General features: G+C 40.9%; 1 protein-coding gene across 3 annotated transcripts in view; it reads right to left on the reverse strand.

Annotated features, from left to right (window-relative positions):
• The window catches only part of PTPRG (protein tyrosine phosphatase receptor type G), a 747,615-nt gene that overhangs the window by 650,648 nt on the left and 69,695 nt on the right, over nt 1–27,272 (reverse strand). The window contains exon 1 of one of the 3 annotated variants that reach the window (XM_017854230.1): nt 20,349–20,565. The exons of the other annotated variants lie outside the window; for them this stretch is intronic. The gene's annotated coding sequence lies outside the window, so the exon portion shown is untranslated. Of the gene's footprint in view, nt 1–20,348; nt 20,566–27,272 lie in introns of those variants that run through there. 3 annotated transcript variants of the gene reach the window in all.

Below are 27,272 nucleotides of genomic sequence, written 5' to 3' on the forward strand. Positions count from 1 at the left end.
GTGGGGAGTGGGAAGGGAGAGAAAAACAGAGAGAGAGAGAGAGAGAGAGAGAGAGAGAGAGAGAGGAAGAGAGAGATGAAGTCTCACTCTGTAGCCCAGGCTGGAGTGCAGTGGTGCTATCTCTGCTCATTACCTCAGCCTCCCAGGTTCAAGTGATTCTCCTGCCTCAGGCTCCCAAATAACTGGTACTACAGGTGTGTGTCACCACGCCCAGCTAAGTTTTGTATTTTTAGTAGAGATGGGGTTTTGCCAGGTTGGCTAGGCTGGTCTTAAAACTCTGACCTCAAGTGATCCACCTGCCTCGGCCTCCCAAAGTGCTGGGATTCCAGGCATGAGCCACCACACCTGGTTGTTTGATTCTTATATGACACAGATCAATATATATAAAGCATGTGACACTCCCCAAGGTACATCAGAGGTGCAGTATTCACTGGTGGCCTACAAAGTAACACCCAGAAAACTTCCAACATGGTGCATGGAAATTGCTGAGCTTCAAGCTCAATGCCAATGAATCCAGGCTAATTCCCACATGGACCCATTATCATCTTCTAAAGAAATCTGTGTCTCATGAACTAAGTCTAGTCCTCTGGCTTCATCAGGCCTGTTCAGGATAAACGACCACTAGTCATGAGCAACTGTGTGAGCATATAAATCAGTGGCTGCTATCATCTATCATCAGTATTTTCTTGTGAAACTTCTAAAAAAAAAAAAAGATTTTTTGGGGGGACAAAATGTAAACGACAACTTTTTTAAGTAGAGATGCAAAGGGGGTAAGATTACCTCTGCTGAGACTGAAATCAATACACAAGAACTTAATCAACTAAACCCTACCAAGATACCAGATGGTCTCTTAAGTATTTTGGGATTTTTATCTTACAGCCAACACACCCATCTGGTAGTATACAGAAATTATGTTTTTCCTTTAAAAAAAAAAAAAAGAAAGAGTGTCCAAATACACCATGTAATTGAGGTTGATGAATAGGGTTCTAAAAGTGTAGGCAATGAGGAAAGAAATATAAACATACACACAGATAAATGTGTAATTTATCGGAGCCATTAGAGTCAGCAGAGTCATATAAACTTTTGACTAGACAACTCCACAGCAAAAAATACAGGTTCAAATTGCTGAATCATTGTTCAGATGTAAATAGGATTCCTAAAACTTTTATTGGTAGTAAAAATTAGTTTACAACATAAAGTAAACAAGAAAAGCAAGCTATAAAGCCAAACGGTGGTAAAAGACCCTCAAATGGCACATTTCGCCAAAAAACTCATTTTGCAAATCAAGAGTTAAACAATTAAGTGTTTGAAAATGATTACATTTGAAAATGAAAACGAACACATTAATAAATTTTAAGATAAAAGCTTAAATTTTGATGCGTTTGATAAGGAAATGTGTATTTGATTAAATCCTCACACGGATGTTAGGAAACATTTATTCCATGGAAAAGAGTACTCTGGTTAGAAACACATGGGCTCAAACACAAAACTTCTTTCTTACTCAGTTATCACCCCGAGGTCTACCATCTTCCCTGTGAAAACCGCAGGCACATTCAATGGTTGGATAACTATTGCATCCTAATAAAATCAGGTGCCAAGTTTCCCTTCTCCTGGCCAGGGCTCAATCTCTTATGAGCTCTTTTTTGGCTGCTTCTCAACAGTTTTGTGCGGAACTTGCCACTGTGTTCTTCGAACATGAGTCTCATTCCACAAAAATTTTGTATTACACATTCCCACTGGTGTCCCTGGGTGAGCGGCAGTGGTCGATTCTGTAATACTTTGCTGGCATTCAACGTTTTTAGGATTATGGTACATGGAGCCCCCACCCTTGGCTTCCTTGATTCGGTGTTGTAACCCTTATGTATTAAAAGATCTTTTCTCAGCAGCCGTGTACAGCTCTGGTTTTCACACATGCAATATGTATCACTGCATTTGTACAGGGGGGAAAAAGTACCAGGCGTTTTAATCCCTGGTACTTATGGGTTTTATTTTTCCTTTTGGGAAGAAAAGGTGGAAGAATTAAGGACAAGGAGAAATTGAGAAAAACCAGAGACTCCCCTTATTAAGTTTAGCAGTAAAACTCAGTGCTGTGTTTATTAGGACCTTCAGGCTACCATCTGTAAAAGGTGTTCCTGACGGTATGCTTTTGATGAGCAGATCATAGCAAGTCTGTTGAAATAATGAGCTTAGGGACATAAAGCAAGATTCAAACCCCAAACCAAGGCTTTACTAATTTCAAGACCTGTCATCAGCCACATGATCTTGAGCAAATAACTAAAACTTAAAAGTGTCAGTCTGTGCATCTCTACGACAACCTATTTCTAAGAGGAGCCAATGTAATATAAGCAAAGTGCCTTGCATTATACTCATCACAATAAATCCAAGTTGTCGTATTATGCGGATTGAGCCCTGCTGTGATTTGAACCCTACATGTCTCCTCCGAAACGTAGGTGTTGTCAATGTGATAGTATTAAGAAGCGGGATCTTTACGAGGCAATTAGGCCATGAGGGCTCTTCCCTTGTTAATGAGATTAAGACCCGTATAAAAGAGTCTTCAGAAAGTGTTTGGTTCACTTGTCCTTCCACTTCTGCATGAAAGGTCACAGTGTGAGGATGCACCAATAAGGTGCCATTTTGGAAGCAGAGAAAAACCCTCACCAGCTAGCCGAACCTGCTGGCACCTAAATCTTAGACTTCCCAGCCTCCAGAACTGTGAGAAATACATCTCTATTGTTTATAAATTACCAAAGTCAGGCACAGGGTCTCGTGCCTGTAATCCTAGTACTTTAAGAGGCTGAGGTGGGAGGATCACTTAAGCCCAGGAGTTCAGGACCAGCCTAGCCAACATTGTAAGACCTCATCTCTTAAAAGAAAATAGAAAAGGAAGGAAGGAAGGAGGGAAAAAAGGGGAGAGGGAAGGAAAAAGGGAAAAAGGGAGGGAAGGAGGAAGTAAAATAAATTACCCAGTCTCACGCATACTCTTATAACAATAAAAAACAAACTTAGACAAGCCCAAAGTTAACACTAGGTTTTTTGACGTTGGTAATAAACTCACATATGACTGTTCTTTGATGCTGCTATACTATATGAAACGTCTATTTGCTTCTTCACTTTTGAATTACCTGAGACAGCTTAAGGAAAAGGCATTCTTTACTTTTTCATGTAAACAATTGCTTCAACAAAGATCAGAATCTTTAAACTGGAGATTCCCTCACCAGCACCCCCAACCATCATTACTTTTCTTATTTGGAGTTTGAAATATACACGGAGCACACAAAAACATACTCTTGGGAAACATTCAAGCAATATGCCATTATTCTTCCAATACAAGGTAATAGAACCTAATAGAAAAATGTCTGCCCCCCCTCTTTGACTGTATTACAGATGGCAGCCAAATGAGTGTGTGTTCTGCAGCAGAAAGCCTGGGAGGTGCAGGCATTAGACGTTCCCTTGGTGCATCAGCCTGGGGTCACCCCACTCAAACACCTTGCATTTAGCTGCCAACAACAAATGAAATGGCTTTGTCTCAGGACGGAGGAACTGAGGTATTTCAAGATGTGTAATTCCAGAAGAAAACCTCTCTTTTGCTGCCCAGTTTTCATTCCCCTCGGGTGAAAATGCGTAGCCTGAGAGGGGCAAGCTAGGTGTCTTCCACCTGGATCCTTGGCGCCTATGTGTGAAACACAGGAAGGCATTCAAGGCAGGAAAGAATGGGGTCCTGGGGGGATGCCAGGGAATCCGCAGAAGTTAGGTGCTGCTAAGTCCAGCTAAGATGCAGTCAGGAGACCTTATGAATGAAACAAGGATTGCCTGGGTAACGAATGGACAACTATGTTAATGAATCTCCAAATAGGCTATTTTAACCTCAGAGTGCCTTCATCGCCAGGGGGGTCCACAACACCCTGCAGTAGTCTCCTTTACTAATTTCACTGTTAGGATATTCTCAGGTGACAATGCATAGGACTGGTTTAATCAAACATGAAGCCTCCACTTATCATGAAGTTGCAGCAAGTCTTGGGTTTCAGGCACATCAAAAGCAAGATAGAAAAATAAAACCCAAGATGGCAGAGGATTCATGGATGGGTACAAGGGAGTGTCAGTAGATGGGCAAGCCATAATGGACCTCACAGGCCACAATCACAATCAGGACGCTTTGTAAGGGAACATCTCAAGGCATCAAGGGTGCCAAACATTCAGTGGTTTCAGAAAAGCAGCCCCAGGTCCAAAGTCAGAGTCTGAATTGCTAACTCTTTATGAGTTGGATGAACTTGAACAATTATAGGATCATGTAGCTAATTAACTGCACACACCATGTGGCTCAGTTTCCTTCTTTAGAGAAACAATGGTATTGACCCTCCTTTGAGGAGTTGTTAAGAGGCTTAAATTAGATAGTATGTGTATGGTGCTTAGTATAATATCTGGCATGTAAGAAAACTGCAATTCCTGTTTTGTTTAAAAATTAATCCAGATAATGGTGTGAAAGACGGTAAAACGAAAGACAGGAAGATCAGTTCAAACACTGCCAATTCCAGCTGTCATGTGCTTAGTAAAGGAGAACAGTCTGGCATTTTCCCATAAAACTAAATATGTACGTACTATATGACCCAGCAATGCCACCCTTGAGCATTTATCTCAGAGAAATAAAAACTTAGGTTCACTCAAAAACCATGTACACAAATGCTCATAAGCAGCTTTATTTGTAATAGCCCCAAACTAGGAAAAGCCCAGATGTCCTTCAACAGATGAACGGATAAACAAACCGCCACATCCCTACCATGGAATACTGCTCAGCAATAAAAATGAACAAACAACTTGGATGGGGGTCTGGGGAGCCACACTGAGTAAAGCAAGCCAGCACCAAAAGGTTATGTACTGTATGATTTCCTTTATATAATGACATTCTCGAAGTAACAATGGGTTAGTAATTGCAAGAGGTTAGGGATGTGGGGGTGGCTATCAAGGGGTAGCATATGAGATCTTTGCAGTGATGGAACTGTCCTGTATCTAGATTGTGATTGTGGTCACACAAATCTACACATATGACAAAAATGCATAAAACTATACATAGACATACACACCACAAACACCACTGAGTAAATACAAATGAATGCATGTAAAACTGGTGAAATCTGAATAAAGTCTGTGAATTGATAATGTCAATTTCTTGGTTTTGATATTACACTATAGTTATGTAGAATGCATCATTGGGGGAGGCTGGGGAAGGGGTACAAAGAACTGCTCTAGGGGAAGAAAGCTTTGAATGGAAGCATTTTTGGATGTGTAATTCCAGAAGAGTTTTGGACAAAGAAGGTAGTTCCATTAATAATTAGGTGATCTGGTTGGGAGCAGTGGCTCATGCCTTTAATCCCAGTACTTTGGGAGGCCAAGGCAGGCGTATCACTTGAGCTCAAGAGTTCAAGACCAACCTAGACAACATGGCAAAACCCCATCTCTACCAAAAATACAGAAAATTAGCTGAGTGTGGTGGCATGGCGGGACCCGTGTTCCCAGCTACTCGGGAGGCTGAGGTGGGAGGACTGCTTGAGTTCAGGAGGTGGAGGTTGCAGTGACCCGAGATTGTGCCACTGCACTCCAGCCTGGGTGACAGAGTGAGACCCCATCTCAAAAAAAATTTTTTAAAAGATGATCTACTGCAGAGAATCAAAAATGAACCATATTTTATCCAAAAGAGCTACTCTTTCTGAATGGAGCAGTCCTTATTTGTGTCTGTATAAAGCAGGTAAGATTTTATGGCTTCTGCACATAGTAAGTTAGACTATGAAGTCTGGAAATAGGAATGAATACCCTAGTGGCAAGGAACATAAACCAAGTCTTACAATGATGTAAGAAACAACATTTACTGAAAGTATTGGGTAGCTCGGCTCCCAGGATCACTGGTTACGCTAGATCAGGTATTGGCAAACTACAGTCAAAACAGGCAACTGTCTGTTTTTGTACATAAAGTTTTGCTGGAACATAGCCATGCTCATTTGCTCACATATTGTCTATGGCTGCTTTCACAATACCACAGCAAAGATGAGTCATTCCAACAAAGATTATATGATCCATAGGACCTAAAGCATCTACTATCAGGCCAAATATTTTACAGAAAATATTTGCCAACCCTTGGGCTAGATAATGGAGCTCAGGAACCAGCCCCATTAAGGCAACGAGGCTTCTCCACCACCGCTATTCTTGTCAGCAAGATGTTGTAGCAACCACCAAAATGTCTTTTCTTCTGTCTGTGTTGGCAAAACTAGCAGCAAACCCAAAGTCTGGGACAGATGCATGTGATTGGTGGAGCCCAGGTCACATCCCCACACACTAGCTGCAAGGGAGGCTGGAAACCTGAACCTCAGACAGACTCTGGATCCCACCAGGACTCATGTATCAGTTAAGGCCAAAACCTAGAAAGGGGTTTCAAACAGCAGGTGGGCAAACACACAGCATAGAAAAGGAATGCGGGGAGTGGGCAAAGCTATTAACCACAATACAATTGGGAAACCTTTTACTTTTGTGGCTAAATGTAAACACTGGGTTTTTGGCCAGCTTGACCAGTAACAAACAGGTGTTAATCACTGTCAATATTTGCTAACCCTGGGATTCTATTTGTTTACTTTCATCTTTAGTTTTCCCTTCTACCTTTTATATTATATTTTTATCCCTGGGTTGGAAATATTGAGATTTTTTAAATGTTCTTAGTGTGGGAGACGGAAAAGTGGTATCTGAGATCAGGAGCCTCTTCAATTGTTTGCATTATGAAGCTAATTTTAAAAGACAAAGCAAATCAGGCAGCTCTAATGTCCTAACAACTTTCCAGCAGCAAATGGCTTAAGTGGACCATAAAGCAACACCTTCTTTTCTTGTTGGATTTGACTTTAAGACAAATGAGTACGTTGCCTGTTCAGGGTAGGAGGCACAAAGTTCCAGCAATCTAAAGCTTACAAGCAACTAGAGACAGACAGGGGAGAGTGTAGTCTTTCAATGATTATCTCACCTTTCTTTTAAATTTAACAGGATTCTATAAATCTTAGACACTATGGATCACATTCCTAGCATCCTAACCTGGTATCCAGGATTTCTAACTCAGTGATTTCTTCCACTTAACAAAAGCCAAACTAGTCCTATTTAGGATAGAGATGAAATAAAACGGGCACAGCAGGGGCGTGTGTGCACAAATATGAGATGCATATCCTTAGTGATGGAGCTAAGTCTTGCAAGATCCAAGTTCAAAGCTCTTCCAAACCAGTTATCTCCCAAAATATACCAAAAACCCACTGGGCTTCAGAATAACTTCTGAATTCCCTTAAGCAGCTTTAAATTCTCCCCTGGGATTAATCTTAGTTCTTCCATCTCCCCAGAGATGAAACACTATGATCACATACAGGCCACCCCCTCTTTGGAAAACGGTACGTGCAATTTTTACTTATGAGAAGTCACATCAGTTTCACAGTAAGTTTTCACAAGGCATAAAAAAAATAAGACTTGTGAGAAATGATATTCAAAACCTAAAGCTCCAAAGTTAACTTTGGCACATCTGCCAAAAATGATTTTCCAAAGCTGAAAAGACAGAGGCCTGACACAGAAGGTGACACTTCTTTATCAGCTCCAAGAACTCCAGGGCACATAATTAGCACCCAATTAGTTATTAATAACTTAATATTCACACATCTGCTGAAACTCTGTAGGTGCACTGTAGAATTTAAATGTGATTGTGATTGTCTCTGTTAGGGTAGGTGCTGTGTACATAATGGATTTGGTTCCACAGAGTAGGAAGAAGGAAAAACTTGGAAGCCTCACCTGTTGTTCCTTCCTACAGGATACAAATAGTCAACTCAGAATGAAAGGGGTATCCTAGTTCATCTACAAGAACACAATTAAACTTAAATATTATAATATATCATCAAACTGGCCATTTAATAAGCATTTGCTGACTGTCTTCTATATGCATTTACTGTGTTAGAGTGGGTGCTTTTTGCTTTTTTTTTTTTTTTTAAGATGGAGTTTCATTCTGTTACCCAGGCTGGAGTGCACTGACGCAATTTCAGCTCACCTGCAACCTCTGCCTCCCTGGTTCAAGCAATTCTCCTGTGTCAGCCTCCTGAGTAGCCGGGATTACAGGCGTGTGCCACCATGCCCAGCAAATTTTTGTATTTTTAGTAGAGATGGGGTTTCATCACGTTGACCAGGCTGGTCTCGAACTCCTGACCTCAAGTGATTCACCACCTCAGCGTCCCAAAGTGCTGGGATTACAGGCGTGAGCCACCGTGCCCAGCCTAGAGTGGATGTTTTAACATACTTCTAATAAAGCCAAGACAGCAATAATAATTTATAAAGCCACTGTTACATGCCCTGTGCTGTTCCAATCATTTAAAAAAATATGTATGAGCTCATTTATGATTTTATTTACTCCTCACACACACCCTGTAAGGTAGATCCTATTATTATCCACCATTTTACAAATGGGGAAACTGAGGCACAAGTTCATCTAATTTGCCAAAAACAAACCTAGGTATGGCATAGCCAGGACTCAAACCCAGTTCTGTCTATACTACAGCCTTTGCTTTTAAACACACAGCTAAAGTTAACCTCTTTCCTCTCAGGCTTTTTATAAAACTCCGCCTGAGTGGGTTTACGCAAGGCTAGGGAAGGGTCCTGACTATGTCAGGCAAGGCTTGGTTGTGATCTTCCTTTCAACATGAACACTGTGATTCTAGATGTGCTATTTCATCTCTGTGTCATATTATTTATCGTTTTTTAAATGGAACTACTACTTCCATTTCCCACAGGCACAAAACCACCTACCCAACCAGAAAACCAAACAACTCACTCTGTAATTACTAAATTTCCCTTATCCATACAGATAGGAAATGGATGGACTCTCATGTGGAATTTGGAAACACAAGGCACCCAGTCCACATCGATCTTTCACGGACGGTTCAGTCTTACAATGCCAGGATGAGGAAAAGAGTAACAGCACAGGAATATGGGAGGAGCAGAGTCCAACCTCTGATCACAAAATACATGTTTCTTTCTTTCCTTCTTTCTTTCTTTCTTTTTTATACTTTATGTTCTAGGGTACATGTGCACAATGTGCAGGTTTGTTACCATGTTTCTATGAGGTACCCAAATAGCCCTAGTACCTGGCCACACCCAAGCCACCCAAACCAAAGCATTTAAAACAATGGTGAGGGTACTTTATAAAAAGGTCTTTTTCCAAACTTCCACGGAATATTAAGCACTGCAGAACCATCTCTTTGCTAGTTTATTTTCAGTGTTCTTTTTTGTTTTTGGAGACAGGCTCTCATTCTGTTACCCAGGCTAGAGTACAGTGGCGAGATCTCGGCTCACTGCAACCTCCACCTCCCAGGTTTAAGTGATTCTCCTGCCTCAGCCTCCTGAGTAGCTAGGCGTGCACTGCCACGCCTGGCTTATTTTATTTTATTTTATTTTATTTTATTTATTTTATTTTATTTTATTTTATTTTTAGTAGAGACAAGGTTTTGCCATGTTGGCCAGGCTGGTCTTGAACTCCTAACCTCAAGTGATCCGCCTGCCCAAAGTGCTGGGATTATAGGCATGAGCCACCGCACCCAGCTATATTTTCAGTGTTCTATACTTACAAGGAAATTTTACCTTTATACAAAAAAAAGTCAGAGCATAGGGTGGGGCTCTTTTTTTCTTAGCTTTAAAAAAACGTTGACTATTCACTTTAATTTACAGATGCTACCTAGCCCCACCCAAGGCATAAACACAGCATCTTAATGTCAATCTCCAGTAAGAATAATGTTTCTTCTGAAGATGAAGTAAAGAAGCATCAGCCATACGAACGTCTGTGAACATCTAGACAAGTTCATGAAGCACAAAGAATACTGAAAATATGAGGCCTGGCTTCAAGAAGCTTACAGTTCTGGAAGGAAAGAGAAATCCTCTCGAAAGAAAGTTCAGAACATTTCCTAAGCAAAGCACACAAGCAAAAGCTACTCAAAATGCTGGTGGGTAAATAGTGCCTCAGCATCTCCAAGGAATTTCTTTTTATTTTTTGTAGAGACTCTTGCTATGTTGCTGAGGCTCGTCTCCAAGTCCTAGCCTTACACAATCCTCCTGCCTTTGCCTCCCAAAGCACTGGGATTACAGGCGTTAGCCATAGCACCCGGCCAGGAATTTATTTTAAGGCAAGAAGGATATGTGAGAGATTTAGTTAGGAGGATTTTCATCACAGCACTCATAATATCCAAATTAGTAAGCACCAATTATTGTTACAATAAGGAAATAGATAAAATCAGGGTATATACATATGTATTAAACATTTTTATACAGTTGATTCCAAAGGTTTTAGAAGAGTATTTAATGGCTTAGGACAACACTCCAGCAGTTCAATGAGAAAGAAAGGCGCATTACAAGAGTGCACAATAGTATTCATCTTCAGTTTTTAAAAACTGATGTGCATATGTACACTAATATATTAAGGTATTCAAAGTAACTCGGATTTATTTTACTTATATTTATTACAGTGAACACATGTGGCTTTTATATTAGGAAAACAATAAAAGCTTTTCTGGCAATACCTTACTATATCTCCTTTTTCATTTTCAATTATGGAAAATGTCCAAAAACATTAAGATAAACAGAATAAAAGAATAAACAGAATAAAGAAGTCGACTCCCATGGACTGGCCACCCAGCCTCACAGATTATGAGCACACGGCCAACCCTGTTTTATGGCCACCCACATTCTTCCATATTATTTGAAACAAATCGGAGGTATGTCTTTCTATCCATAAATACTTAAGGTAGGTGCTTTGTTTTTTGGAGACGGAGTCTCGCTCTGTCGCCCAGGCTGGAGTGCAGTGGTGTATGATCTCGACTCACTGCAAGCTCCACCTCCTGGGTTCACGCCATTCTCCTGCCTCAGCCTCCCGAGTAGATGGGACTACAGGCACCTGTCACCAAGCCCAGCTAATTTTTTTTGTATTTTTAGTAGAGATGGGGTTTCACCGTATTAGCCAGGATGGTCTTCATCTCCTGACCTCATGATCCGCCCACCTTGGCCTCCCAAAGTGCTGGGATCACAGGCATGAGCCACAGCACCCGGCCAATAGGTGCTTTTAAAATAAAAACAAAAAGTTATTATTACACCTACAAAAGTTTAACAACTCTCCCCTAATTTTGCCCCATTTCCAATCAGGGTTCACATCTCCAAATGCCCAGTTTTTACTAGTTAATTCATTTGAATTAGGATCTAAATAAGGTACATATGGAGATCAGTTGGTATGTCTGTCTCTGTGTCTGTCTGTCTGTCTGTCTGTCTCTCTCTCTCTGGAGTCTTGCTATGTTTCCCAGGCCAGAATTGAACTTCTGGGGTCAACTGAACTTCCCTTTTCAGCCTCCCAGGCAGCTGAGACTACAGACTTTCGTGGATACGTCTCAAATTCTTTAATCTGTAGGTTTTCCATTCCATCACTTTTTGCTTTCTTGTAATTTGTTTGTTAAAGAAAGCAGATCTTTGGTCAGTCTAGAATACGCCTATGGTATACCTAACAACATTGTTTACCATGTTTTCCTGTCCTCTGTAGTTACTGCAAATTGTTACTTGAACAGATCAGGTATATTTGCTTTTGTAAGACTACTTCCTTGGAGATAAAGTATTCTACTGCCAGGGGCAAACAACAGCTCATTGTCTCTGGAGGATATTACCAAGTGTTGATGTCTCATGCCCAGAATCCATCAATTCATTGATGAGCTGCAAAACAGCAATCCTCTATTTCCATCACTCCATCAACTTCCCCTCATCTATGACTGAGTTACCAGGTATTAAAAGCTAGTCTGAATTTTAAAAATACAGACATACTGCACATCTAAGCTGCTACTACATATAGTATGATCAGAAGCCATAACCAAAAGCCTCATTTCCAAGTCAAATCTGGGTTTCAAGGGGTTCCCCAAAGAGTGTAGACAGATAAACTTGAGTCAATGTCCATTCACTACAAAGGGCAGTAAGGAGAACAGGTGGAGTCTGCAGAGAACTCTGGCCTTCCTTTGACTCTGTGGTGCCAGGGGCACAATGCAGAGCTCTTCTGGGTATTGTGGGTCCAGTCGCCAGCTCATAGAACCAGATCACTCTTCGGTTGCTTTCCCAGAATCATCTGAGGACACTGAGCTGCTCTCTAAACCCGAAGCAAGCATCTATCACCAGAACAGAAGATCTCTAGAGGCTGGCCAAGAAAGGTCCTTGCATATGGGCAGCAAAGCAGAGCAAAATGACAAACTGTACTTGAGAAAAATAGAACCAACAGCCTGAACTCAACTGAATGATGGCTTTACACATTGCAAGGCTGACAGCCCCAAGCAGAGAGAGGCACACGCCACAGCCCGGGGTCAGGGCCCGTGGCTAGTGGGCAGCTCTGTGGCTGAGAAAAATGGCCAGAGGAGCCGATTTAATAAATCGGGGTCGGCATCAGGGTTTCTGCCTTGGTCCTTTAATTTTTACAAACTAACAATCCAGGCGAGTGCGCAACACAAAAGCAACTCTGCAGGTGAGCCCTGCAGTGGCATCGGCACCAGGTTTCTCTCTGGGCTTCCAGATGAGGAGGCTGGGTGTGCCCTATATATAACCAACAAGGTCTCCTCAGAAGGCATTCATTAGCTAAATGTGCACCAGCCCACAGGAAAAGCACCCAGGCCATTAAATATAAATGCAAAACAAAATTAGACCCATCCATCCTAAACCTCAGTAAGCAAGGTTTACTTCCTGCTTTGCAATTTTTCTAAAGGGCACTGAAATGATAGCCCATGACTGTGCTTCTAGATTTGGGCCCACTCCTCCCAAATCAACCAAAGAAATTGATTTTTTAAAATCAGATTTCATGAAGACATCTGTTGACACTCCTAAACCTGGATTAAGTTTCTCTATATGTAATGATGACCCATCTTTTAAACAGAACCGCAAGCCCATCTGTAGTGGGACAAAACACAAAAGCCGATAAGCCTTAAATGAATTGGAAACATTCACCTAAATGAGAGTCAGAATTAACTCGGTGATACTTCCTTAAAAACACATCAGTAAACTGGGTGGCACAGAGAGAAGGCACGGAGCGAAGGCACGGAGAAATAAACATGTGAAAACGTTCTCTCCTCCAAGTGAATAAAAATAATTATTGCTTAACAAGCTCTTCACTATTGCTGCAGTCCACAGGATAACCATGTGCTGGGCGTCTTGCCCTCGAGGTTTCCACTTTGTTCCCCAATAGAAACATCCCATAAGGACAGGGGCTTTCATCTGTTTCCATTCACTGCTGTATCCCCAGAGCCAAGAACAATGCTTGATGGTGGGTATTCTATATATATTTCAGGGAGGGAGGAGGAGGAAATCTGGAGAGAGGAGGAGGAAGGAATGGTGGAGGGGGATGTAGGAATTTTGTTTCACTAGAACTGAGAGTATTTAAGAGCTAACAGGCTACTCCAAGGAGATGATGATCAAAGAGTCAAGCTTCAGATTATTCTCTGTAAATATGCCTCTAGTTACATGTAATTAGAAAATAATCTGCCTGGACATCCTCTAGCCGAAACTCGAAGAATCTTCCCCTGATGTCCTCCTATCTCCACAGCAAGTTCCTCAGAGGCACCTCAAACAGCAAGGGGCACCATGCAATCCAACAGTTTTTCTGATGGGCAAACACCTTCCCACTTAAAACACTGAGGGAAAAGAAACTGTAAAGGCTATGGCCCTGTACTCCAGATCCATTATATTCAGAAAGTGATCCAAGAAGAAACCAGAAGTAGAAACCTGAAATATCCAAAAGCAAGTGGATCTTGATTAAATCACTACATTGCCTTTTAAATAACTGCAGTTTGTGTTAGACTTTGTTTCCTTACAACCTGAAAGCCCATTTTGCATCATGAAAAGGGTGAAGATTGCTTAATGGCAACTATTAGGCTCTGATCAGACAGCTCATACCCTTGCTAGCCACAAGACTTTTAAAACAGCTAACATCTTTCCTTTAAGACATTTGCTTCATCTGTTAAATGGGTAAGAGTAGCTCCCTTTTGGGGTCTTACGAGGATTAAATATGGTAATGTGCAAAAAGCACCTGGTATAGAGCCTGATCCTTCATGTATGTTCTACAAGTTGTGTTCATCAGGAGAAAGAGGAGGAGGAGGAGGAGGATCAACACATATAAACTAGAGAGAAAGCCCATTTTAGTTTGGAAATGGCCCCAAATGTATACCCCAGGTCCTAAGCTGATCGCTCCAGAGGGCGGCTTTCGTTTTGGGAAAAGACTGTCGTCTGCTCTTTGCCCACCAACTGCAGATTCCTTTCTCCCTTAAGGATGCTATGAATTTTCATGTTCACATAAAGCACTCAATCAGGAAACTGGGCTGTCAATCATGGACAATGGGCAGGACTCTTAAGAGGGTAGATCAAGCACAGAAAACAACTGGCTGGTAAGAGTTCAAAGCAAGAGGCAAAGCAGTGAAGGTCTCCAGTGGAATGCAAACCCAGTTGAAGAGAAAAGTAGTATCTGTCATGCTTCCAAGGGTATACACCACTCCCACTCCATGCTTAGTATGTGCTGAGTTTTACTGAATGAAAACAGAATGGGAAAAGACAAGGACACCCACTTTCACCACTCCTATTCAATATAGTACTGAAAGTCCTAGCCAGAACAAGAGAAAGAAAGAAAAGGCATCCAAATAGGAAAAGAAGTCAAACTATCTCTCTTCACTGGTATGACTCTATACCTAGAAAACCCTAAAGACTCCACCAAAACGCTCCTGGAACTGATCAACAACTTCAGTAAAGTTTCAAGATACAAAATTAATTTACAAAAACCAGTAGCATTTCTATACAACAATAATGTTCAAGCTGAGAGCCAAATCAAGAACACAATCACATTTACAATAGCCACAAAAAATAAAATACCTAGGAATACATCTAATCAAGCAGGTGAAAGATTGCTACAAGAAGTACACAATACTGCTGAAAAAAAATCACAAATGACACAAACAAATGGAAAAACCTCCCATGCTCAGGGACTGGAAGAATCAAGATCATTACAATATCCATACTGCCCAAAACAATGTAAAGATTCAACACTATTCCTATCAAACTACCAATGTCATTTTTTGCAAATTAAAAAAAAAAAAATTCACATGGAACCAAGAAAGAGCCCGAATAGCCAAAGCAATCTTAAGCAAAAAGAACACAGTTGGATGCATCACATTACTTAATTTTAAACTATACTATAAGGCAACAGTGACGAAAACAGCATGGTATTATTACAAAAACCAACACATACACCAATAGAACAGAATAGAGAACCCAGAAATAAAGCCATACATTGACAGTCATCTGATCTTCAACAAAGTCCACAAAAATAAGCAATGGAGAAAGGATTCCCTATTCAATTAATGATACTGGGATAACTGGCTAGCCATATGCAGAGGAATGAAAGTGAACCCCTACCTTTTACCGCATATAAAAAGATGGACTAAAGAGTTAAATGTAAGATCACAAACTGTAAGCATCCTAGAAGAAAACCTAGGAAACACCATTATAAACGTCAGCCTTGGAAAAGAATTTATGACTAAGTCCTCAAAAACAATTGCAATAAAAACAAATACAGGCATCTGGACCTAATTAAAATAAAGAGCTTTGCACAGCAAAAGAAAATATCAACAGAGTAAACAGACAACCTTCAGAATGGGAGACAATATTTGCAAATATGCATCTGACCAAGATCTAATATCCAGAATCTATAAGGAACTTAAACAACTGAACAAGCAAGAAACAACCTTATTAAAAACTAGGTAGGGCAAAGCCGGGCACAGTGGCTCACGCCTGTAATCCCAGCACTTTGGGAGGTCAAGGCAGGCAGATCACTTGAGGCTAGGAGTTCAAGACTAGCCTGTTTAACATGGGGAAATCCCTCTACCAAAAAAAAAAAAAAAACACTCGCCAGGCATGGTGGCTGGCGTGTGCCTGTAGTCCCAGCTACCTGGGAGGCTGAGGTGGGAAGATGGGAAGATGGCTTGAACCCAGGAGGCAGAGGCTGCAGTGAGCCGAGATCATGCCACTGCACTCCAGCTCCAACCTCGGTGATAGACTGAGACTCTGTCTTAAAAAAACAAACAAACAAAAAAGCCAGGCCCGGTGGCTCACACCTGTAATCCTAACACTTTGGGAGGCTGAGGCAGGTGGACTGCCGGAGCTCAGGAGGTCAAGACCAGCCTTGGCTACACAGTGAAACCCCATCTCTACTAAAATACAAAACAAGTAGCTGGGCGTGGTAGCTTGCACCTGTAATCCCAGTTACTTGGGAGGCTGAAGCAGGAGAACTGCTTGAACCTCAGAGATGCAGGTTGCAGTGAGCTGAGATCCTGCCACTGCACTCTAGCCTGGGTGAGAGTGAGACTCCATCTCAAAAAAATAAAATAAAATAAAATAAAATAAAAGTGGGCAAAACACATGAACAGACATATGAGCAGTTAACATACATATGAAAAAATGCTCCACATCACTGATCAACAGAGGAATGCAAATCAAAACCACAACGAGATACCATCTCACACCAGTCACAATGGCTATTATTAAAAAGTCAAAAAATGAAAGATGTTGGCAAAGAAAAGGGAATGTTTATATACTGTTGGTGAGAAGGTACTTCGGCCACTGCAGAAAGCAATTTGGAGATGTCACAAAGAACTTAAAACAGAACTACCACTCAATCCAGCAATCCCATTACTAGGTATATATCCAATTGTTCTACCAAAAAGACTCATGCACTCGTATGTTCATCACAGTACTATTCACAGTAGCGAAGACATGGAATCAATCTAGGTGCTCATGAGTGGCGATTTACAGAAAATGTGATGCACATACACCATAGAATACTATGCAGCCATAAAAAAAAAGTAACAAAATCATGTCCTTTTGCAGCAACACAGATGCAGCTAGAGGACATGATCCTAAGCAAATTAACACAGGAACAGACTACCACATACTGTGTGTTCTCACTTGTAAGTGGGAGCTAAACATTGAGTACTCATGGACGTAAAAATGGCAACGACTGATACTGGCAACTACTGGAGTAGAGAGAGAGGGACAGGGACAAGGGCTGAAAAGTTGTGGGGTACTATGCTCACTAGCTAGGTGATGGGATCATTCATATCCCAAACCTCAGCATAATGTAATATATCCAGTTAAGAAATTTGCACACGTACTCCATAAATCTAAAATAAAAGTTGAAATTATTTTTAAAATAAATAATGAGGGTAATCAACAAAAATAAAGACAAAAAATAGACCAATGCAAACAAGCCCAACATATCACCCACTTCCCTAGAAAGAAAAGTGGCAGTTCTTGCAAGTGGAAAATATTCTTCTGCTCCAGAAGTGTCCAGCATTCTATATTTATGCTTTTGCCAACTAGCAGCAATCTAACGGTTTAGGTTACAGAAATGGGCTAAATAGTAACCCCTTCACTCCCCCACAAAAAAGATAAATCTCACACAGAATAAAACACCTAGGAATCTGTGGGTATCACCTTATATGGTAAAAGGGTAAACACAGTTGTCCTTCTGTGAGAGACATTTGAACCAGAGCAATTCTATCTTGAATAGGAGCTGGTAAAATAAGGCTGAACCTACTGGGGCTGCATTCCCAGACAGGCATTCTAAGTCACAGGATGAGTTAGGAGGTCAGCACGAGACACAGGTCATAAAGACCTTGCTCATAAAACAGATTGCAGTAAAGAAGCTGGCCAAAACCCACCAAAACCAAGATGGTAATGAGAGTGTCCTCTGGTCGTCCTCACTGCTACACTCCCACCAGCACCATGACAGTTTACAAATGCCATGGCAACATCAGGAAGTTAACCCTATATGGTCTAAAAGGGGGAGGCAGGGAGGCATGAATAACGCCCCCTTTGTTTAGCATATCATCAAGAAATAACCATAAAAATGGGCAACCAGCAGTCCTCGGGCCTGGTCTATGGAGTAGACATTCTTTTATTCCTTCACTTTCCTAATAAACTTGCTTTCACTTTACTCTATGGACTTGCCCTGAATTCTTTCTTGCATGAGATCCAAGAACCCTCCTCTTGGGGTCTGGATCTGGACCCTTTTCCAGTAATACTTCAGTCTGAATTGATTCCAGGAACCCTACAGATTACCTAAATCCCCAGATGTTCAAGCCCCTGATATAAAATGGCATAGTATTTGCATATAAGCTATGCATATCCTCCTGTATACTTTAAATCATCTCTAGATTACTTATAATTCCTAATACAATGTAAATGTATGTAAATTGTTATACTACTTTTTTTCATCTTTATTGCTATATTGTATTTTTTTATTGTTTTTACTCATGGCGTTTTTTATTTTTTTATTTATTTATTTATTTTTAAGACAAGTCTCACTCTGTCTCCCAGGCTGGAGTGCAGTGGTGCGATCTCAGCTCACTGCAAGCTCTGCCTCTGGGGTTCACGCCATTCTCCTGCCTCAGCCTCCTGAGTAGCTAGGACTACAGGTGCCCGCCATCACGCCCAGCTAATTTTTTTTTTTTTTTTTTTTTTTTTTAGTAGAGACGGGGTTTCACCATGTTAGCCAGTATCGTCTCGATCTCTTGACCTTGTGATCCGCCTGCCTTGGCCTCCCAAAGTGCTGGGATTACAGGTGTGAGCCATACTTCTGGCATATTTTCAGTCCAAAGCGGGTTGAATCCACGAATGTAGAACCCACAGATACAGAGGGCCAACTCTATTACCTTATATGAGAAGAGATGTGATTAAGTTAAGGGTTTTGAGAGGAGTTTATCCTGGATTATCCAGGTAAGCCCTAAATCCAATGACAAGTTTCCTTACAAGAGAGTATAGCCAAGGGACATCTGACAGGCAGAAGAGGAAGAGGTCGTGGGACCATGGAGAAAGAGATGGAGCCACAAGTCAAGGAATGCCGAGAGCCACCAGAAGCTGGAAGGGGCAATTAACACATTCAGCTTTAGAGCCACCAGAGGGCAAGGCCCTGCCTACAATGTGATTCCTAGCTTCAGGTCTCCATCACTGGGCGAGAATAAATTTCCACAGTCTGAAGCTAGTCTGTTTGTAGTAATGTGTTGTGCACCCCAGGAAGTGAATACAGTTACCTCACCTCACATGCAAGACCTTGTGCATGTAACAAAGTTCAGGGGTCACCGCCTCCTCCAGGAGTCACAAATTAAACCAGGCAGGTACCCACCTTTGTCATAAAGTAACAAAGCAACTGTGTACAGCTCAAGGCAGATGAGGCAAGACAAGAATGCAGGGAAGGCAGAACACAATTATCAGGTGCTAAAGGAACAGAGGACCTCAGCTGCGTATCAGCACACCTGGTATTTGCAGTTGATGAATCAAATATATATTTGAATTACATGCACACAGACACACACACACACACACACACACAATTTTCTTAAAATGACCCTGCAATTTTGCAACCTCCTCTACTTTACAAAATCCAAGAAGAAAAAAATCACGATCTGTAGTCTGATCCCAAGTTTCATGAATGTACAGCCTCCTACCTCCTGGAAACCATCAGAGCCTTCATTTTCTACTGGGGTTCATCTCTGGGCAAGGGTTTCTTAAAATGGTGTTAGAAGTCTACCAGGGTATTCCCAGGAGTCAAAAAATTCACATTTTTTTTTAAATTCTATGATAATCTAAAAATATTTCCATTTATGAACAAGCCAGGCAAGAACCCGGATAACTGGCAATCAAAAGAGACTTGCATGTAAAACCTTAGGTTCACTTTATGTTTGTTGGGTTTGGAACAATTCACAGGGTTCTTGCAAGGTGCTTTCCCCTTTGATAAGGGGTCTACATATTACTTAAATGGAGAGATACTGCTCTACAGCAAAGTCCGGAAATTCTGCTTAATATAACAGAAAAAAAAATAACTATATACAAATATTAAATATCCTTCTAGTGGGTGCTCTTAAATACCAAAACAAAAAAAATCAGTGTCATTTCAATATCAGCATCTGAAGAGAATTAGCAATAAGACTTTTGGTTTTTATAAGACCCTTGTGAATACCTGCAAATAATAACTTTGTACCACGACTTGGAAAACAGGGGTTGAAGCGTTAACAAATCTAAGGACAACAAACTCCTTTTTAAAAGGTAACAAAGAATTTTTTTTGTAATGACGTCCTTAAAATTCCAAGACTGAGTCACAGTTCCAAGTGACAAGTGGAATCCGATTATCATGCTAAGATTACACACAGTTCTCTTAACGAGATTATTCCAGTCTGAATAAATAATAATTCACAGACGTGAATGGTAAGATGGCTATCCTCATCTCTCAACATATCACTCACTTGGTCGGTGAGGTTCTCAAATGGCTGGGCTGGGTTTGTAGGCAGGCGTTTCCTGGGCAGCAGGGTTTAAATGTGACTGGTATCTCTGTTTGTGGTGCATGGCCAACAGCGATAAACACACACACACAAATCCACAGTTGGCAACACTGGTGAGGACGGAGGCGTGGAAGCAATGAGAAGCAACCCCAGTCGACTCCTAAGAAGTCTAAAGTTCCGCAGGTGTGTGCTCCGCCGGCATCACAAACAACTTCGCTTCCTTCTGAAACTGAAACCTGAAGGGAACACGGCTCGGAAGGAACAGAAAGTGTTCTGCTTGATCTGCACAGTCTCAGTTTTGACATTCAGAAAGCCACAGAAAGTTCTCTGGCCTCTGTTTTCATCCTTGAAATCCAGCCCTTACCAACGTGCCCAGCACATGATGAATGCGTTATGTGGACTGCTTCACTTAGTCCTCTCAAAAACTTTGTGAGGTTAAGTCCTTCTACTATCCGCACTATCCAGATAAGAAAATTACCCAAGTTAACCTTCAAGTCACTTGTCCAAGGTCATTCTGATAATAAGTAGGACAAGAGCCAGAGTTCAAATTCTGGTCTGAGCTGCTGGTTGAAACAACTACCTGACCAGAGATAAGCAAGTGACATGAATAATCCCATAATGCCAGGACATCTTAGTTCCGGTACAAACATAAGGATGTTTAGAATTGAAAATATTGCATATGAATATAAAAATGTGTTAGTCCGCCAATTCCACACAGAACAATGGCTAAGAGAAGCCTCTTCTTCCTCCACAGTAATAAGCTATGTGGCAGAGAGGCCACCCCACTCAGCAATCAGTATATTGATCACTGATATGGATGAGGACGGAGAATGGAGATTTAACCAACTGGCATAATACCCAAGGTTGAAATGAACAAATCATATGATCAATCAAAGAATCAAAATTTCAAACTTCCAGCAAGGCGGAACCAGACTAATAGCAACAGTATGAGATTTTACAAAGTAAAATACTACACTCAGATTAACCAAAACATCACTACAGTGCAGGAGCAGAAAGAGCAGCGTTTCATACCAAAAAAAAGCATTTTGGTTTTTATAAGACCAAATGTTTAGACCAGCACTACTCATAATAGTCAAAAGTGGAAACTACCCAAATACCCATAAAGAAATGAGTATATAAACAAAATGTGGTGTATCCATACAGTGGACTTTTATTTGTCCGTAAAAGAAATGAAGTACTGATACAACAAGGCTGGGCGCAGTAGCTCACGCCTGTAATCCCAGCACTTTGGAAGGCCAAGGCAGGCAGATCACTTGAGGCCAGGAGTTTGAGATCAGCCTGACCAACATGGCGAAACTTGGTCTCTACTAAAAATACAACAAAAAAAGTACTGATACGCTGGGCGCAGTGGCTCACACCTGTAATCCCAGCACTTTGGGAGTCCGAGGCGGGTGGATCAAAAGGTCAGGAGTTTGAGACCAGCCTGACCAACATGGTGAAATCCCCTCTCTACTAAAATACAAAAATTAGCCGGGCGTGGTGGCGCATGCCTATAATCCCAGCTACTCAGGAGGCTAAGGCAGGAGAATTGCTTGAATCCGGGAGGCAGAGGTTGCAGTTAGCCAAGATTGCGCCACTGCACTCCAGCCTAAGCAACAGAATGAGACTATCTCAAAAAAAAAAAAAAAAACTAATACAACAAGATAGATGAACCTCGAAAATATTTTGCCAAGTGAAAGAAGTCAGACACAAAAGACCACCTATTAAATGAAATGTCCAGAATAGGCAAATTTATAAAATCAGATAGTAATTAGTAGATGCTTACGGTTCGAGGTGTTCAACGAAAATAGGTAACTGCCAATGGGTATAAGGTTTCTTTGGGGTATAATAAAAATGTTCTAAAATAAGATCATTATACAACTCTTTGAAAATATGCAGAATACTTTAAATGAGTGAATTGTATACTATATGAATTCTATCTCAATAAAGCTGTTACCAAAAAGGAAAAAAAGCAACTGGAGCATTTAGTTGTCTGTGTGTTTTCAGACAGGAATATACAGTACTTTAGATGATAGGAACGCTAAACTGACCTTCAGGATGGCTCAAAGTTAGGAAGCATTTATGTAAGAATCAAAAACGTTGTCACCATGAAGTAGTGAGCTCTCAAGTATTAGAAGCATTCAAGCAGAGGCTATCTAACTGTTGGTCAAGAACACTACTAATTTCACAGATTCTTGGGATTTGGAAAATAAAGTAAAATATACTATCAAAAAGATGTATTTCTATTTAGGGCTGAGAGCTCTAAGGAACCATCTCTGAGATACCAAAACTCTAACATTTGTCATGGATGACATTTAAGTGACTGAGGAATTAGTAAATAAATTAGAATATGTTCAAGAGTACAAAATGTGGAGATAGGCTACCTGGAATCAAATCCATAGGCCACCTTAGCCTTAGGGAAGCAATCAGCTTAAGACTCAAGTTTTCTGTTTTGTAAAATGAAGTCAATAATAATAATAGTAGTATTAATAATATAGGCTAAGTGCAGTGGTTCACATGTGTAATCCCAGCACTTTGGGAGGCCAAAGAGGGCAGATTGCTTGAGCTCAAGAGTTTGAAACCAGCCTAGGTAACATGGTGAAAACCCATCTCTACAAAAAAACACAAAAATTAGCTGGGTGTGGTGGCGCATGCCTGTAGTACCAGCTACTCAGGAGGCTGAGATGGGAGGCTAAACCTGGGAGGCCAAGGTTGCAGTGAGCTGAGATCATGCCACTGCACTCCAACCTGGGTGATAGAGTGAGACTCTGTCTCTAATAATAATCATTTATACATATAATATATATATAAATTAATACTTTATAAGGTAATTGGTAAAAACTAAACAACATAATTATAAGCCCTTCTCATAGCATTTCATTGGAACAAGATTTTTAGCATCCATGACAGCTTGATTTTTGCCAACTCATTTTATTGGATTGTATTTTAATGTTAAGAATAGAAGTCCCATGCAACCAAATCATGCCTGTAATATGGCTGTCTGACAGGCTCCATCAAGCAGAAGTTAAGTCTTTATTGCATGCTCAGGAAGTCCGTATGTGAATTTTACAAGGTCTCAGCTCTCCTTCAAACCTTGTCTATTACAAATACAGACTTTAGATATATTCTCACTTTGAGATCACTTACACTGTCGACTATTTGCAGGGCAAACGAATGCAATCAAACACTAAAGTGTCAAGGAGATTAGAGAACTGCCAAGGTCTGAACTATATCAACAGCTTGAAATCAGCTCACTCAACAGTGTTGTGACAGTATTACACTGGCAAAACAAACACAGCATATCAGATATGGCATCACATTCCAGCAGTTTATTTCTCTGACTTATAGAGAAACATCCCATCATTACAGTTGTTCCCAGAGGATAAGCACAGGCATTCTCCTCAGTTAACTCTGCAACAAATGCTTAGTGACCTCACAGGAGAAGAGGGGAAACTTTCAAACCTCTGCTGAGTAGTGGTCAAGAAGTTTTGTCCTGCTATCTGCTTTAAAAAGAACTCTAGCCTAAAAGTTTAGATTTCCACAGAAAAAGAATTTATAAAATCCAACACAACTTCATGGTTTAAAAAACAAAAAACACAGTGCTGGGCACGGTGGCTTATGCCTGTAATCCCAACACTTTGGGAGGTCAAAGCGGCAGATCACAAGGTCAGGAGTTCAAGACCAGCCTGGCTAACATAGTGAAACCCCGTCTCTACTAAAAATACAAAAAAATTAGCCGGGGGTGGTGGTGGGTACCTGTAATCCCAGCTACCTGGGAGGTTAAGGCAAGAAGAATCACTTGAACCTGGGAGGTGGAGGCTGCAGTGAGCTGAGATCGCACTACTGCACTCCAGCCGGGTGACAGTACGAGACTATTTCAAAAAAAAAAAAAACACACAGAGGTATGGTGGCTCACACCTGTAATACTGGCACTTTAGGTATTTTTGCTTCAGTAAGAAATTTATGTATATAGATCATATGGTGCACGTGGTGGCACACGACTGTAATTCCAGCTACTTGGGAGGCTGAGGCATAAGAATTGCTTGAACCCAGGACGTGGAGGTAGCAGTGAGCTGAGATCACACCACTGCACTCCAGCCTGGGTGACAGAGTGAGACCCTTTCTTAAAAACACCATCACCAAAAAAAAAAAAAAAAAAAAAAAAAAAAAAAAAAAACTACTTAACTAGGAATAACAGAGAACTTCCTCAACCCGAAAAGGGCATCTATTAAAAACTCACAGCTAACATCATACTCAATAGTAAAAGATTATTTATTTTTCCTCCTAAGATAATGTACAAGATAAGGATGTCAGATCTCACCACTTCTATTCTGGAGGCCACCTCACTTCTACACTGAGGTTCTAGCCAGAGCAATTAGGCAAGAAAAGAAATAAAAGGCATCCCGATTGGAAAAGAAGAAGTAAAACTATCTCTATTTTCAAATGACATAATCTTGTATACAGAAAATCTTAAGGAATCCACAAAAAATACTATCAGAGATCATAAAGGAGTTCATCCATGTTGTAAGATACAAGATAAATATACAAAAAAAAACCGTATTTTTATACATTAGCAATGAACAATCCAAAAATGAAACAAAGCTGTGTTTCACATAATTTAGTCCCAAATAAATTCCAAATTTCCAATCTATAAGCTGCATCTATAACTCATCCCAATGACTTTCATTTCTGGCTCTTGGAAAACTACTTGTCATTGTACCCCAAGCCACTACAGACTCATTTATTTGATTAACAAATGCTTACCAAGTACTTCCTATATTTCAAGTACTGGGGGAAACAGCAGTGAACAAAGAATCCCTGCCACTCCCATCATGAAACTCACACTCCAGTTGGGAATACAAGACAACACACAAATGAACAATAAGGACAACTTCTGATAGTGCTAAGTGCCATAACAAACATAAAACAGAGAAGTGAGATGCAAACTCATGGAAGGATGGGATGTGCTTTAGATACAAAGATCAGGGAAGTCTCCCTGAGGAGGTGACATTCTAACAATGTGCCCAATCAAGAAGGATGGTGGGGATGACTCTTTCTATGTAACTGGAACAGCATGTGTAAGAACCCTGGGGTGGAAACAAGTTTCATAAATTCTGGCAACAGCTGGTATGCAAGGTAAGCAAGAGGGCTAGTCCTGGAGGAAAGCAGAAACTGGATCATGTGGAATCTTGCAGAACATTGTCCAGAGTGAAAGCTTTACCCTACATGTAATGTGATGCCACGGGCAGGGAGGGGAGGGGGATGAAGAGGATGAAGGGGATGAAGGAAAGTGATGTAATGACTCTAGTTTTTTGTGAAATAATTGGTCAGAAATGCTCAACTTAACCACATGCTTACATCATGACTTGCTGGGTGGCCCTTGGTATGTTGCCCTACCTCTCTGGGTCCTTATCTAAATTATCACAACTGCCTCCTAGGGTTTCCAAATAACTAGCAGATGATGTACTTGAAAGCTCTTTGCAAATTGACAATGGCTGCTGTGTCTATGGCCATGCCACCCTGAACGTGCCTGATCTCATCTGCAAATGACTGCTGAACATATAGCAAAATTATCATCCTCCTCACTGACGCCTTCCCTAATATCCTAGAACAAACAGAAGTGATTTATTTCTCTAGAAACAAAGAGCACTTTATCTGTCATCCTCCTTTCATATTCATCACTTCCTATCAATTATAAGCATTAACTATGTGCCTTATACCTTCCTCTAGACTACAGATTCGTGTGTGTGTGTGTGTGTGTGTGTGTAACAGGGTCTCACTCTGTCGCCCAGACTGGAGTGCAATGGCACAATCATGGTTCACTGCAGCCTTGACCTACTCAGGCTCAGGTGATCCTCCTGCCTCAGCCTGCAAAGTAGCTAGGACTAGAGACGCACGCCACCATGCCCAGCTAATTCTTTTGGTATTTTTGTACAGATGAAGTTTAGCTATGTTGCCCAGGCTGGTCTTGAACTCCCGGGCTCCAGCAATCTGCCCAACTCAGCCTCCCAAAGTGTTAGGATTATAGGGGTGAGCCATGGCACCCAGCTGACTATAGATTCTTGACCCAAATCTCATCTTTGCGGAACTGATCACTCCCTATGTGTGGTTCCCACTGCCTCCAATCCAGGCTACAATCAGAGCATCTGCATCATTTTACTGCAATTGATTATTTACGTTTCCCTCTTTGTCACTGGATTATAAATTCCTTGAAGGGAGGTTCCACATCTTGTTCATATCTGTACCTCCAGTGCCTACATCACAAAAAAAAAAAAAAAAAAAAAAAAACAAGGGGAAACGTTTCATGTACTTGCAATTTGCCTTTTCTCTTACTGATCCAGAAATAGTCTCCCTAACAATTGAGTAGAATAAGCACTTTTATAGTATTTAAACTACTTTTGAAAATGCAGAGCTTAAAAACTTTGGCAACATGGACTTGTATATAACAAATGCAGTTTTTAGAAAATAATATATAGCAGACCCACTCCTTATCCGAGGGGGATACATTCTGAGACCCCTAGTGGATGCCTGAAACCCTGGATGGAACTGAGTTCTATATACACCGTGGTTTTTCTATACAACTATATCCATGATAAAGTTTCATTTATAAAGTAGGCACAGTAAGAGACTAACAGTAACTACTAAGATGGAACAGGTATAGCAGCGAACAGTAATAAAAGTTATGTGAATATAGTCTTGGTGTCTCTCAAAATATACTATCATACTATATTCACCTATTTTCAGAATGCAGTCAACTGCAGATAACTGAAACCACAGAAAGCAAAACTGCAGATAAGGGCAGACTACCATACTAATTTAACAAATCTGGTAGAAATTTTTACACCTGGCCAAAGGTTGCTACCCATTTTTTTTTTTATCTTACCATAC

This window comes from Rhinopithecus bieti, unplaced genomic scaffold (genome assembly GCF_001698545.2).
Source record: "Rhinopithecus bieti isolate Rb0 unplaced genomic scaffold, ASM169854v2 scaffold_36004, whole genome shotgun sequence".
In the NCBI taxonomy this organism is placed as follows: domain Eukaryota; kingdom Metazoa; phylum Chordata; class Mammalia; order Primates; family Cercopithecidae; genus Rhinopithecus; species Rhinopithecus bieti.